This window comes from Lonchura striata, chromosome 18 (assembly GCF_050655825.1).
Source record: "Lonchura striata isolate lonStrDom1 chromosome 18, ASM5065582v1, whole genome shotgun sequence".
In the NCBI taxonomy this organism is placed as follows: domain Eukaryota; kingdom Metazoa; phylum Chordata; class Aves; order Passeriformes; family Estrildidae; genus Lonchura; species Lonchura striata.
Window position 1 is genome coordinate 14,283,655 of NC_140720.1, and position 15,414 is coordinate 14,299,068.

At 52.7% G+C, this 15,414-nt stretch overlaps 1 long non-coding RNA gene and 1 pseudogene across 2 annotated transcripts; one reads left to right on the forward strand and one right to left on the reverse strand.

Annotated features, from left to right (window-relative positions):
• Positions 1–11,746: 11,746 nt before the first annotated feature.
• LOC146765843 (uncharacterized) lies at positions 11,747–12,634 on the forward strand. Its single transcript, XR_014949364.1, has 3 exons — positions 11,747–11,869; positions 12,357–12,404; positions 12,500–12,634. It is a non-coding gene; the product is annotated as an uncharacterized LOC146765843 (long non-coding RNA).
• An 8-nt stretch (positions 12,635–12,642) lies between these two features.
• LOC110473338 (GTP-binding protein Rhes pseudogene) lies at positions 12,643–15,414 on the reverse strand (annotated as a pseudogene). The gene has a single exon (XR_014949363.1). The product of XR_014949363.1 is annotated as a GTP-binding protein Rhes pseudogene (transcript).

Below are 15,414 nucleotides of genomic sequence, written 5' to 3' on the forward strand. Positions count from 1 at the left end.
CTCCTTTGGTCAGTGTCACATGCTAATGACAGGTTTTACTTTTTTCATGGCTTTTTTTTTTTGTTTGTTTGTTTTGTGTCGTCTTTTTATGTTTGTATTGTGATTTTTCAAAACCAAGTATAAAAGCTGCTTAGAAATAGGTCTATCATGAAGGGCACTTTTCAGAATTTGGGCTGGAAAGGGTTATTTTATCAACTGTGGGGGGTGGGAAGGGGAAATGAAAGCCTATTTAAATGAGCCTGTGACTATTATGCACATTACAGAGGCGGACCCAATAATCAGAAAGGGTGAAGTGTGATATTTTACCATTGGTACAGAAAAGTGACGATTCCGAGTGGCAACTCTGGACTGTACAGGTTGAGAGGGGGGGAGGGAGGGCAGGGTTGGGGTATCTCTGTGTCCACTACTCCCATGGATCTGCCTATGCACATTACCCTTGTTTCATTACTTTTTCATGTCATTTTTTTAATCCCAAAAAATATAAAAAGTAAAAAAAAAAAAAAAAATCAACAAAGAAAGAAAAAAAATACTTAAAAAAAAAAAAGCAACAAACCATATCAACATGCAAATACTTGAATCCAGCAGGCCAATAACAAAATGTGAACACTTTCTAAGTTGAATTATTACACTTCCAGGTCAGCATCAGTACACAAAAAACAGGCTCTAAGAATTTTGTCTTTTAGAAGTTCAGACTCTATGTTTATGTTGGGACAGATGTGAGTGTGAGTGTGTGTGTGTGTGTGTGTGTGTGTGCGTGCGTGTGCCCACGTGTGGTTTAATTCAATGTGTGAAGTTTTTTCCTTTGGTTCAGTATATGCTTTTTATTTGCTCATTGGTCAAATGTTTAATTGTTATTAGCTTCTAACTTTGCACTGAGTGTCCGCAGCCCTTCTTGTAGCTAATCCTGTAATGGTAAAAACACACAAAAAACAAAAAAACTTAAAAAAAAAAAAAAGGAAAAAAAAAAAAGGAAAGGAACTGATAGAAGGGGCCGGCGACAATTCATGTGTAAATGTTTACTCAAGGACTCTTATTGCATTTTAAAAATTACAGTGTGTATCTCTGGAGAATAATATGTATATCTACCTTTAGCGGCTTTTTATTGTGGACTAATGCAAGAAAATTATTACCGGAGTATTGCACCATTTTTCCATTCGGAATATAAAGTTTAAAAAAAAAATACTCTTGTTGAACTGTGGCCATAGATAATTGTAAAGAGTTGATAGTTCCCTTGCAAGCAGGAACAGAAACAAGCACTTGGACATAAGTTTTGACTGCTTTTGGAGGAGCCAGGAGTTTTGGCTCCCACCTGTTTACAGACCTTTTTTTCTCCTTCAAACTTTAAAATAAAAAAAGGAATTAAAAAAAAAAAAAAAAGAGAAAAAACAAAACAAAAAAAAGACTTCCATCGTAAAGAAAACTATTTTCAGAATGAAGATATGCTACTTCAGAGCTCTGGGATTGAACAGTGTTGTTGTATTATCCTTTTCTTTGGCCATTGCTGTGTACTATTTTTGTTGTTGTTTTCCTCCTCTTCGTCAAAGTGGCGAAAACTTTGTGATCACTATCTTGCACATGGTGGAAGATGTCTCAGGAAAGCCGGGTTTCCCGAGGAGCAACTCCACACCATTTCATGTATTTTTAAAACCCAACTCCTAGCACTGAAGATATTATTAAAAAACAAAATAAAAATAAAAAAAAAGACAGTAAGAAAGAAGAAAATACCTAATCTAATGTGTAGCAGTTACATATTTACCAAATAATGGACTCAAAAGAAATAGATGTTTGAAGAGTGCTTTATATATTAAAAAATCGCTTTATGTTTAAAAAAAGATCAATGTTTTTGATTGTTTTGAAAGGAAGAAAGACAATGGAATAACATACACTTCAAGTATGTTTTAAAAATTATATGAACATTGTGCTCCCTGCCTGCTTGGATCAGGAAACTTGTGCATTACATTTTTTTTTTTTTTGGAAGATTAGCTTTTTAATGGTTTTATCAGATTTAAAGGGTCCTGCAAGATTGCAAATTAACAAAAGCTGGTTTTATAGAGGATCATGAACTATGCACAAACTGGGTTCAAGACTTGTTTTTTTTTTTTTCCTCAAGTTTTAGTAGTGTATTTAGCTGAATAACCTTTCCTCAGAGTAATTGCATCTCATTGCCATTACACGCCTCCTACATATATATTTTATATATACATATATATACACACACACACTTATATAAAATATGTATGTGTGTATGTGCGTGTTTACATACAATTTTCCATGCTGAAGTTTAGCATTGAGTTGTAGAAAAACTCCTGATATTTTCAAATTGGGAATGAAAATTTCTGTTGGAGGGATTGGGGGTGGGGGGATGGGTGGGTTTTGTTTTTAGGGGCTTTTTTTTTTTTTTTTGCCTTTCCTTTTGAATTAAAGATGTCTGTAACTCTGAGATTAAAAAGAAAACCAACAATTGTGGCTTTTAATGTTAATTCTCCTCATAGAATGTGATTGTTAAAAGAACATGCACCGAAAGTTGCTTTCAAGAGTACGAAGATTCTTTGAAACTTAATAAATTGCAGTTTTTTCTTGGCTGTTGAAATAATGTGTATTTTTCTTTTATGCAGGGGATACTAAATATATATATATATATTGTTAAATCTGTGAAGCTATTTCATGGAAGGAGTTAAGTTTTGAATGAGAATGCCGTGTACAGACAGGCAAACCCCTCCTGTCGTGGTCACCCCTCTGCTCTCTGCTGGTGACACTCATGAGCTTTTCCATCAATGCTTTGCACATCTCATCCAGGAGCAGCAGAACCCATTTTTGCCTTCAGATTCTGCTTTTTCTCATTTATCCATGTCTTCAGTAACTCAGGAGTTGCCTTTGGTACCACCTTCAGCCAAGCTGGGGGCTCCCCCAGCTCCACCCCAGTTTCTGGCCCTGGATGTTTCTATAAAATGCCAGTTCACTGATCTTTTTGAGGTCAGCAATAGCCCCTAAAAAGGGGATAAACAGCAACATATTTTCATGTTTGGCCTAGCAGGGTTTGAGTTTAGGAAGATGTTCACCACTAGAAGGTTATTTTACCCCAGAGATGCCAAGCTGGGGCACAGGAGGTGCAGGGCTGGGGGTCCGTGGAGAGATCCCAGCCTTGCTGCATTCCCTGGGTTTTCCTGCCTCCCCCAGACCAGGCCCTGAGCCCTCGCTGGCACTGGGACCACTGGTGCTGGGGGTGATGCTCAGCAGGGCTGGCCCCAGTGTGAGTTTGTCCAGAGGAGCTCATTCATCCATTTGGGAAGGAGAATCTGGCATGAACAGCGGGGATACTGAGAGTTACTCCAGCCCTGGAGCACCACCCACGCTGTTACTGGCATTGTCCATGAGCCAGAATTCCATAGGAAAGAGCAGAGGCCAGTTGGGTCTGAGTTGTGCTGGCTGATGTAATACAGCTAAAATACTCAAATCCAGCTTTGGGAGTAACTTCAGGAATGGAAAGAGCAAAAACTCCCAGTCTGGAGCCTTCTCTGCCAATTTGATTGAGCTGGCCCCAAAATCACACAGCTTTTTTTACTGGAAGCTGCTTCCCCTCCCACCTTTTTTTTTTTTTTTTTTTTTTTTTTTTTTTTTTTCTCTCTTCCAGGTGTTTGTAATGAAACTTAAAAGGGAGTTGCCTTTTCCTTCTCTTGGTTCTTTCTGGGATTTGTGTTTTGTTGGGCATGTTGTCCTTGGCAAGGAGGGCTTTCAGTTTTGGTGTCTCTGGGCTTTGCTGCCAAGACACTGAGGTCTGTTATGGAGTCAGATGTTTTATTCTTCCATGACATTGGCAGCAACAACATTTGTCAACCAGATGCACTCTTAAAATACAGAAACCCCCTCCTGATACATTAAAGGAAATTTCAGCTTCTGGCCAAAATCGATCTTGCAGTGTTTGTGTAGCTCTTTATTTTTTTCAGTGTCATTCTTCTGCTCCAATGCTATCCAGTATTTCTTAAATTGTAAAGAAAGCTCCTGATGATCAGGATTCACCCTCTGGCTGCAGAATCTTTACAAGAAAACATTTTTAACACTTTGTGTTTTTCTGTATATTGTGTCTGCTGTGCTCTCCATGGCACCTTCACCGCATGGCTCCCTGTCTTTAGGCCAAGAGAATTTCTCTTTCCTAAGCGGTCTGAAACTGTCACATTTCTTAGTTCTTTGTCTAGTTCGTGGGTGGCACTGGCAGAGCAGATGTTTTGCTATTCTCCAAGAAATATATTACTGTTCTTGCTAATTCAATATATGATTGTGTATGTGAAGGAGCTTTTTAATTAAAAACAACAAAAAAAATGTATATGGCTATCTGTATATGTTAAGAATTACTGGAGTAGGAAGAGTGTGGAAATAATTGGAAAACGTTTTAGGGTTTGGATTGTGGGCAGCTATGGAGTGATGCTCACCTGTGCCAGTGGACCTGAGGTGAGCTGAGCATCCCCTGATGTCGCAGCTGAGCTGCTGCTGAGCCTGGTCTGGTGTGCTGCTCTGGATGCTCTGGATGCTCTGGATGCTCTGGATGCCCGCTCCGGCCGGGCAGCTCTGCAGAGCTCGAGGACCTCTCGGTGCCACCCACCCGGTGCCACCCGCCCGGTGCCACCCGCCCAGTGCCACCCGCCCAGGGCCACCCGCCCGGTGCCACCCGCCCGGTGCCACCCACCCGGTGCCACCCACCCGGGGCCACCCACCCTGCGGCAGTGCTGGAAGCGCCCGCGGCACCGGGAGTTAACCCATTGCCTTAGCTTGACAAGACAGGAGTCTGTGAAGGAAGGCAAGAGCCTCCTGTGAAATGGAAAAGGTAAACCCCCTCCCTCTGAATTACCACGATTTCAAAATTGCCTCTCAGGCAAAGATATGCAAATGCGAATAACAGTTCTTTACGAGGAAAAAACTAAATAAAGAAAAAATGTAATTAGTGCAAACAAAACTAGTGATAGAGTCAGAAACCTGACACCCTGAGGAGTCAGGGTGTTGGTAATAGTCCAGTTAAATGGTGGCTGTTCTTCCTGCAGTGGCAGATGAAATGCTGCTGGAGCGGGGATCTGGAGAAGGGTGGAGTTTTCTCTGAAGGTCTGGGGATGGAGTAGTTGGGCCTGGTCTTCCTCTGGGGACCCAGCAGAGTAGTTGGGCCTGGTCTTCCTCTGGGGACCCAGCAGAGAAGAAGCTGCTCCTCTGGGAATCCAGTGAAGGGCTGCCCTGGTGTCCCAAAAAATGCTGATTTTATGCAGGTAGAGCTGCTTGGCTCCTCCCTCTGGGTGGAGCATCTCACCATGGGCTGATGGAACTTTCCCAGCCATGCAGTGAGTCATTAATGGCCATTAACAGAAGATCTGTCCCCGGAGGGAGACATTGTTCTTGGAAGAGATAAGAAACCTGCCCCACCTCCAGCAGATGGCAAATAGAATCCATGCTGATCTTACAAGCCAGGACACCCATGGAGCTCCCTGCGGGTGCCAGGACTGTCACCCCCACGTCCTTGTGTCACCTCCGCCAAACCTTACCCGAGCCCTCTGCCAGGAACACCCTGCAATTCGGGAGAGAGCCCGGCTGGAGCTTTCCTCGGGGAGGATGGACTCACCCATGTTCTGGAGGGCTCCAGGTGCCTTCCCTGCCCCATGGACAAGGCTCACTCAGGTTTCTGTGCCAGCTCCCAGCCCGCGGTGCCCGCGCCGGCCCCGCTCTCCGGGAGGATGCTCCATGGAGAGGAGATGATTTCTGTCCTGTGTGTGCCCCCCGTGTTTGTTTTTTACCGTCTGATGCGTTGGAAACGAGTCGCTTGTAAATGGAAACGTGGTCCCGGTGCAATTTCAAGGTTATTAAAATGGTATAAAATATTATCAGCTGCTTTGCTTTCCATAAATGTGGTTGTTAGTAAAGGGGGTGTGCCTTGACCTACCTGTGGGGCTGCTGACTCCTGTGTGTGTCCCATCTGTCTGTCCTGAGTTAATACTTCATGATTTTAAATGTTCATTTTGTTCAAGGGATGGTCTTGATAATATTCACAGCTGTGGCAGATTCCTCTGTGATTTTTCTGTTGTTCCACCTCCTGGATCCTTCGACCACTTCTTAATTTATCTGAATTTATTCTTCCTTTATGTTGAAAACATTCAGGCAGGCTGCAGACTTATGTTTTGGTGGTGTTGCCCAGCCACAGGAGCCACTCTGCCCTCCGAGGCTCAGTAGGGAAGCTGCCCCTTCACAGCTCGAGGCACAGCTTTGTGCCAGGGAACAAACCCCACTTTTCCTCTCTTTTTCTGCAGCAGCCCTGTTCTATGAAGGCACAACCATGAGCTACAGGATCAGAGCTCTCCTGAAGGATGCAGGGCATGAACACAGGTGTGTGCAGAGCAGCTGGAGCTCCTCACTTGGAGCCTCTTGATTTTGAAAAGCCTTTGTGTCAAGCAAAGCTCAGCATGCTGAGCTTTGAGCTGCCAATTAAAAGGCAGAGGACTGTAAATCCTCTTTGCAAACACTTCGAGCCCTGCAGTGGGTGGTTCCCTGAGCTCCTGCAATCTGTTCTGTCCGGGGAAGAAATCTGCTGTGGCCCCATGCCTGAGGCTCGCTTGGCTGGCAGTCACGGGGGTCAGTGGTCAAAAGGGTCAGTGGTCACAGCAGTGGTCAGAGGCTTCTGGCCACAAGGGTCAGAGGGTGGCAGTCACAGGGGTCAGTCAGAGGGGCTGGTTTTCACAGGGGTCGGTGGTCAGAGGTGTCAGTGGTCACAGGATCCAATTGTCACAGGGGCCGGTGGTCAGAGGGGCTGGTGGTCACAAGGATCAGTGCTCACACGGGTCAGTGGTCATAGGGGATTGATGATCTTGTGGTCAGTGGTGGCAGGGGTCATTGATGAGAGGGGTCAGTAGTCCCAGGGGTCGGTGGTCCCGGGGGATTGATGGTAGCAGGGATCGGCAGTACCAGGGATCAGTGGTGGCAGAGGTCAGGGGCCGCAGGGCTCGGTGGCCACAGGAGCCGCTGTGGCAAGGCTTGGTGGTCACAAGAGCTGCTGTGGTGAGGCTCGGTGGTCTCAGGGCTCGGTGGTCACAGGGCTCGGTGCTCTCGGGGCTCGGTGGTCTCGATGGTCCCGAGTGCCGCTGTGGCGGGGCTCGGTGGTCTCGGTGGTCTCGGTGGTCTCGGTGGTCCCGAGTGCCGCTGTGGCGGGGCTTGGTGCTCTCGGGGCTCGGTGGTCTCGGTGGTCTCGGGGCTCAGTGGTCTCAGGGCTCAGTGGTCTTGGTGGTCTCAGGGCTCGGTGCTCTCGGGGCTCGGTGCTCTCGGTGGTCTCGGTGCTCTCGGTGCTCTCGGTGGTCTCGGTGCTCTCGGTGCTCTCGGGTGCCGCTGTGGCGGGGCTCGGTGCTCTCGGGGCTCGGTGGTCTCGGTGGTCTCGGTGGTCTCGGTGCTCTCGGGTGCCGCTGTGGCGGGGCTCGGTGGTCTCGGGGCTCGGTGCTCTCGGTGGTCTCGGTGGTCTCGGTGCTCTCGGTGGTCTCGGTGCTCTCGGTGGTCTCGGTGCTCTCGGTGGTCTCGGGCTCGGTGGTCTCGGTGCTCTCGGTGCTCTCGGTGCTCTCGGTGCTCTCGGTGCTCTCGGGGCTCGGTGCTCTCGGTGCTCTCGGGGCTCGGTGCTCTCGGTGCTCTCGGGTGCCGCTGTGGCGGGGCTCGGTGCTCTCGGGGCTCGGTGCTCTCGGTGGTCTCGGTGGTCTCGGTGCTCTCGGTGGTCTCGGTGCTCTCGGTGGTCTCGGTGGTCTCGGTGGTCTCGGGTGCCGCTGTGGCGGGGCCCGCGGGGTCCCCGAGTCCCGCCCCGCCTGCAATCCCCGCAGTGCCCACAGGGCGGTGCCCGGGAGCCGCTCCCAGCCCGGCCCGCATTTTGGGAAGTTTTTAATAAAATTCTTCGCTTGGCCGCAATTCCCGGCGGATTTTGTGTCCCGGGGAGCTCCGTGTGCTGGCTGCAGGCTGCTCTGCCGCAGGGCTGCAGAGCAGGGCGTGCTGCGGCCGCGCTGCTCGGGTTCCACGGCAAGCAGGAGAGCGAGGTGAGCCCGGACCATGAGCTGTGCTTGGATCCAGTCATGGAATCACCAGGGCTGGGAAAGAACTCCGAGGCCAGGAAGTCCAGCCCTGCCAAGCCCACCTCTAACCCATGTCCCCAAGCGCCGCATCCACCCATCCTTTAAATCCCCCCAACCATGGTGACTCCACCATTGCCTTGAAGCTGTGGACAAACCTTTTGGAGAAGAAATTTCCCCCAATATCCCATCTAAACCTGCCCTGGAGAAACTTGAGGCTGTTCCCTCTCATCCTTCACTTGTTACCCGGGAGAAGAGGCCGATTGCCCCGGCTCCAGCCTCTCTGGAGGCGATTCTCAGGCTGGAGCCGGGAGGTGATGCACGCCCGGGATGCAGGGCGAGGATGCTCCCGCTGCCCCCTCCAGCGCAGGGAACTCGGCGACCTTCCAGGCCTTTTCCAACCTAAACAACTCCTCGATTCCCCGAATCCCAGCCCTAATGGGGCTCATGTGATGAGGTTTGCTCTCTGCAGAGCACTCAGCGTTTCCCCGGCGCTGCGCCTCGCTCGGCCAAATCTCCTAAAGACAAACACCCTTAATCACCCCCTCGACGAGCAAGTGCCGCTTTGGGGTTTAAAATGTTTTGCTCTGCCCTCGGGTGTCCTCGGCGTGGGTGTTGGTACCGAGGCCGCCCATCAATCAGGGGCTAAGCAAAGTGCAGCAGGCAGCGCTAATCAGGAGAGCCCTAATTAGGGCGGCCGCTGCTCCCTGCCTTGGCTGGAGCTGCTGCTGCTCCCGTTCTCCCCCGATTTTGTTTGTGCACACAAATGAAGCGCGAGCCCTTCGATGGGATGTGCTACGCGATGCTGAGAGGAACGAGGGATTTGTCTTCACAAACAAGCTGTGGGTCTGCTGGCACATAAAACCAGCATTGAGAGAGGAAATAAATGATGGGGAGGGTTCTGCTGAGTGATGAATGGAAAAAAGGATACTTGGCTTTACAAAAAAGCTGTAGGTTTGCTGATAAATGGGATTGGATGTTGAACGACGAAAGAAACAATAGGGGAAAACCCTAAATTCCATAAAAATTAACAATTAAAAGGGAGGGTTATACATTAGAGGAAAATCTCTGGTATCAGGCATTTCAGGAAGCTGGTACCTCTCAAGTACCTCAGACAATGGGGAAAGAGAGAAGGGAAATAAATGTGGCTGAGAAATCGGGATAAAAAGTTGGAGAGATCCCAGGGGAATGCCCCATGGCCTCTCCCTTTATTCAAATAAAGAAAAAGGATTCCTCTGTCTCCTTTTTGGACATCAACCTCTGGTATTTGTGGATTAATTTTCCTGACAATGTGGAACAGAGCAGGAGGGATCACACGCAGCTCTTCTCGCAGGGTGAACGTGGGGACAGGGAGGTGAGCCTGGAGTGGTCCAGCTGGAGGAAGGGGAAGGGGAGCTGGAAGATGTTCCAGATCTTTCTGGTGTTTTGAGAACAGCAAGAGCAGTTCTGTGAGTTCACTGTGATGTTTTTTTGTAGAGAAAACAGCACCAAAGACCTGAGCACAGCCAGGGCAGCACAGGAGCCGGGTGTGTCCTGGCACATCCCTCACTGCTCCTCGGGGGATTTGCAGAGCAGCAGCCTCGGTCACCCCGCAGAGGCAGAGCCTTTGTCCCACTGTGCCTCTGTCCCCTGCAGAACATGCCCTGTCCCAGGCCCCTCTACACATGGACATCACCCAGCCCACCCAGGGAAAACCTGCTCCAGCTCAAAGCTCAGCAGATCACCGAGCCAGGCAATGAAACCCCTCCAGCCCCGGGGATGGGATCAGGAGAGCAGCCACTGCTGCCAGGACAGCCCAGTGGCAATGGGCACAGGCAGAAACTGGGAAATCTCGCTGAGCCTGGCACAGATCCTCTGGGACAGGCCCCAGGCACTGCTCTGGGGGCACTGTGATATTGGAGCTGCCCTCCAAGCCCCCTGCAGCCCAGCCTCGCCCTGCACCTCACACAGAGCCTTGGGGACCAGGCATCCGAGGCTCCTGTCCTGCCAAGGCCAACCCCACACCACGGCCCTGCACGGCCAGAGCTGCCTGACCCAAGGTCTGAGCAAGGTGACCACAACCCAGCAGAGCCACCCCTGCCACAGCATTTCTTGGGAGTGATGAAACCCCTTCTCCCAAACCCACCATGCCCAGAGAGGGGCTGTGCAGGTGGAGGCTGGAGGGCTGGGGAGCCCTGCACCCCATTTCCCCTGCAGTTCTGCACCATCCCTTTATCCCTACACCATCCCTGCATCCCTGCACCATCTCTGCAGCATCCCTGTGTCCCTGCACCATCTATATACCCCTACATCATCCCTGCACCATCCCTACATCATCCCTTTATCCCTACACCATCCCTGCACCATCTCTGCAGCATCCCTGTGTCCCTGCACCATCTATATACCCCTACATCATCCCTGCACCATCCCTACATCATCCCTTTATCCCTACACCATTCCTGCACCATCTCCGCAGCATCCTTGTGTCCCTGCACTATCTATATACCCCTACACCACCCCTGCACGCCAGCACCATCCCTGCACCATCCCTTTAACCCTACACCATCCCTTTATCCATACTACACCATCCCTACACCATCCCTTTATCCCTACACCATCCCTACACCATCTCTACATCATCCCTACACCATCCCTTTATCCCTACACCATCCCTACACCATCTCTACATCATCCCTACACCATCCCTTTATCCCTCCACCACCGTCCCTGCGTGTCCCGAGCCCCTGCCCTGCCCGGCCGGGGGAAATGGGGCTGGGGGCGGCCCCGGGAGGGGCTGTACAAGGCTGGCCGGCATTGGGCGAGGGGCGATGGGTGCTGGAGAGCTCCTCCAATGGCTCCGCTCTTTGCTGGAGCCCGGCGCTGCAGGGGCAGGAGGTGGGACCGTGCCGAGGGTCCGGTACCTGCGTGCGAAGCTCCTGCACCTCGTGCATGTCCTTGTGCAGCTCCAGCATCTCCTGCGTGCCCCTCTGCAGCTCCAGCATCTCCTGCGTGCCCCTCTGCACCTCCATCACCTCCTCCTGCAGCTCCGACACCTCCTGTGCATCTCCTGCACCTCCAACGTCTCTGTTGCTGCAGCTGCTGCAGCTGCAGCATCTCGGTCGGGATCCCATCTGCAGAGCAGTGGCTGCTGCACCCGCAGGTCTTGGGCTGGGGCTGGCTGGGAGTTGGGGTCCTGGAGCTCCTCCTGGAGCCCCCGGGGGCTCCTGTCTGCCCAGGGGAGGCAGAGGTGGGGCACAGGGGAGAAGCTCGGGGGGCTCTGCCAGCCTGAGCCTGGGGAGGCCCTGGGGACCCCAAGAGGAGCTGTTTCCAGGCTCCATGGACCTCACAGGAGGGGCTGGCAGCCAGCCTCGCCCATCCCGGCCTCCTCTTTTCACACTGCAGAGAGATTTCCCTTCAGTTTTTAGCACAGTGCTGTGAACCGAAGGGCCCGATGCTCCTGATCCTGCATCACCCAAACCAAAACCCGCCCTGGGAGCTGTGGGACTGCTGCAGGGGGAGCTGAGAGCTGGGATCACTGCATGGCTGTGGCACCCCTGGGTCTGAGTGTGGGCAGGGCTGGCAGGGACAGCCCTGGCAGGTGTGTCCTGGTGGGCACATCCCTGTCCCCGCATCCAGCACGGGCTGGGGGCACCACGTCGGGTCAGCTGCCCAAAGTGAGCTGCTCCTGTTCATTCCCTGCAGGCAGGAGCCCCTTTTCCCCAGGAAAGGCTCCATCCTGAGCAGCTCTGCTGGGCGAGGGACAGCCACACACCCGGACAGAGTCATGGTGCCAGCACGAGGTACTCGGCTCTGAGAGAGAGGTGAGGGCAACCTGAGCCACCACAGCAGGTCCTGGTGGCACCTGCCTGTCCCCTCTGCTGCCTGTCCCCCCCAGCTGTCCCTGCACTGGCTGTGCCAGCAGGTGATGCCCACGGGGAGGCTGGGCTCTCCCTGCTGCCACCTGCTCCTCTGGGAAGGGGCTGGAATGCCCAGGTGCCTCCCCAGTGGATCAGGGAGCCACCATCCTGTAGTGCTGGGCTTCTGAAAGCTGCAGACCCCAGACTGCCCATCCCCCTTGGGTCAGGATCTGGGGGGTGACTCTTTAATCCATCAGGCTTTGATATCTCTGTTTCTGGTGTGTGTGTGTGTGTGGCTGCTGAGGTTAAGTGCTCATTACAGCCAGGCTGGGCTCTGTGAGGGGAGGGTAAATCAGTTCAGGGCACACTCAGAACAGCAAACACAGCTCTTCTGTGCTTCCCCCTGTGCCGTTTATTATCTCCTTTTAACATGTTTGTGTTTTTATTTCAGTGGATCAGCTGCCTTTTAATGGATGGGTGTTATTTTCTGTACTCAGAGGTGAGAAGGTGTTTTATTGTTGGTCTCTGCTGCCTGGTAAAAACTTCAGTGTGGGTAAATTATTAGAAAAATTATAACCCTGAATGTCCTGGCAGTGCCAGGGGAGGCTCCTCCAGTGCCAGGATACTCCACATGAGGCTGGAGCACAGAGGAGGGAAGACAAAATGCAGTGATAAGAAGATAAGACACTGATAGCAAACACTGCAGCACCTGAAATACAGGAGAAAGAAACCGAGACATTTGCCAGCTCCACTTTGCAACAATTTATTGGGAATGCTTAAAAAAAAAAAACAAAAAACAACCAACTCAAACAGAAAGAGAACAGAGAAAACCAAACTGATGCACAGACCACCCTATCACATAATCTACACCAGGTACAGACTCAGGACTGCTCGGACACTGGATGTGCTGTGGGTGCCAGAGCCGTGCCAGGAGGTTGGAGGTGCTTGGGACGAGGTGACACCGGACCTGACGCCCTGGGACAGCGGCACTGGCAGGGCTGGTGCCCACATCTGCCAGAGCCCTGGCGTTTGTCCCCCCTGCCCGTGCCTGCCAGCTCCCCCTCAGCGCCCTGGCTGACCCCCGGCTGTTCCCAGGTGAGCTTTTTTGGGAATTCCCCACACCCATCCAGCATCCCACCTTCTCGTCAACCCTCCGCTCCTGGGGGCTGGGTGGGGAAGAGGAGGGAAGGGGTGGGAGGCACAGGGGAGGTTTTGGCCGAGGCAGTGCCTCTCCCACCCAGCCCACCTGAGTTTCCAGCCGGTGCCGGTGCCGGTGCCTTCCCTGGGGCCCCGGGCGGCCGGCTCAGCACACGGAGCAGCTGTTGGTCTTGTTCATGGGCGGCCTGAGCGCCTGCTCCTTGGGCAGCGTCTCCCTCCTCTTGCAGAGCGCGGGGCTGAGCCTGCTGGGCAGGTTGGCCTGCTGCAGCAGCTCCCTGAACACCTCCAGGACGTTCTCGTTGTCCTTGGCCGACGTCTCCACGAAGCGGCTGTTCCAGTCCAGCTCCACCAGCGACAGCGCGTCCTCGGCCGGCACCTGCCGCTCGCCGCCGCTCTCCGCCTTGTTGCCGACCACCACGATGGGAGGGAACTTGTCCTCCTTCACCTCCAGGATCTCCTCCCGCAGGCTCTTGACGCTCTCGAAGGACTCGGCGTCATCCACGGCGTAGACCAGGGCGAAGGCGTCGCTGTTCTGGATGGAGAGCTTCCTCATGGCCGGGAAGGAGTAGCTGCCGCTGGTGTCCAGGATCTCCACCTTGACCGTGGCCCCGCACACCTCGTACTCCTTGCTGTGCAGCTCCTCCACCGTGCGCCGGTGCTTGGGCTCGAAGGTGTCCATCAGGAAGCGGCGGATGAGCGAGGTCTTGCCCACGCCGGCAGCTCCCAGGAAAACCAACCGGACGTGGTTCTTCTCCTTCACCACCAGGGACATGGCTGGCACGGAGGGGACAGGATGCTCCGCTGCTGGTGCTTACCCTGCAGGTGTCCCTGGGTGACTGCAGCCCCGTGCGTCCGTCTGTCCGTCCTCCCTGCACTGACTCAGCGCAGCCGGGGAATGTTGGTGCCACCGCTCCGCAAACTTCTCCCTCCTGCTTTGCCGCCGACTCTACAACCCCCGAGCCCGGCTCATTTTTTTTATCCTGGTTCCTCTCTGCCATGTGGCACCAAGCTGTCCAATCTCTGTGGGTTGTGGGTGCTGGAGGAGGGAGGGCAGGGAGGGAGGAGAGCGGGGTGCTCCGGGCCAATCCGCAGAGTTCAGTCCTGGAAAGCCGCTCCAGCCCTGCAGCGCTGCATCGCTGCCGGTAGCGCGGGGAGCCGGCAGCACCGCAGCCATCCGGCACCGCCAGCTCCCCACGGAGCCAGGGAGCTGCTTGGCCTGGGCTCGCTGCCAGGGGGACACTCGGTGGCCATCCCCACCCTTGGCGTGGCCCGTGGACAGTGGCACCCGCGGCGTTTCCTGCGCCTGCCCGGGGCTGGGCACTCGTTTGCAGACGGAGTCGCTGCGAACGTGCCCGAGCCTCCAGTGAAGCGATGAAATATTTGGCTGGAGGGGGAAAATAAGCTCTCCCGTCTGTCATAACCTCCTCATTCAGCTGTCAGTTACCAGTGATTTTTGTGAAATATTTAACCACAGGGGGAAATAAAACCTCCGTGAAGACGATGCACGGCGCTCTCCGCGAGCAGATGCCACGGGGAGCAGCGGCCCTGACCCAGGAGTGGGGTTGCTCTGGAGCTTCAGGCTGCCCCATCCAGGTGTGTTTGCTCAGCACTCACCTTCCATCCCGTGCTGGAGCTGTCTCAGAAGCTGATTCACGCAAAGTGCAAACACAAAGGGAACTTGCAGAGAAGTTCAAATGAGTTTCTAACCTGTATTTGTGGATGTGTGGGTTTTTGGGGCTTTAACACAGGTTTTCCTTCCATAGCCAAGTACCAGTTCTAGAATTCAGTTCTGGATGAATTTGTTCTGATGATTCCAAAACCCTTTTCACTGGAATTATTCCTGCCTTTTAATTCTCCAGCTATTGTACATTTTAGCCATGTTAGGAGCTTTCCCAGCTAATCTTATTATCAGGAAGCCAAGAGATTATATCAGGAAGAGCAGAGTCCTGTCCTGTGTCAGCCTGCCCTGGGAGAAGGGAAAGGTTGGGTCCCCAGCAGGACTGACAGTGGGATTGGTGTCCAGTGCCCCACAGCATCCCCTGGTGATGCACCTTCCCTCACGACATGAAGATCTTTCTGGGGACACTTTCTGAGCCATGAGGAGATCCCAAATGTCAAGGACTGAGCTGTGGGAGCTGGGAGGAGCTGGGGATGCAGAAGATTTGATGGCAGGCTGAAAACCAGGAGAAGGGGTGGATGAGCAGAGGGTGCATGAAGGAAGCAGTGATGAGGGTTTGCTGCCAGTGGAGATGAGGAACTGAAGGCAGCAGGGCAGGACAAGTGATCTCAAGCCAGCCCTTGGAAGCTGTTTAAAGTCAAACCCCTATTTTCTTTAAAGAATAAAGAATTTG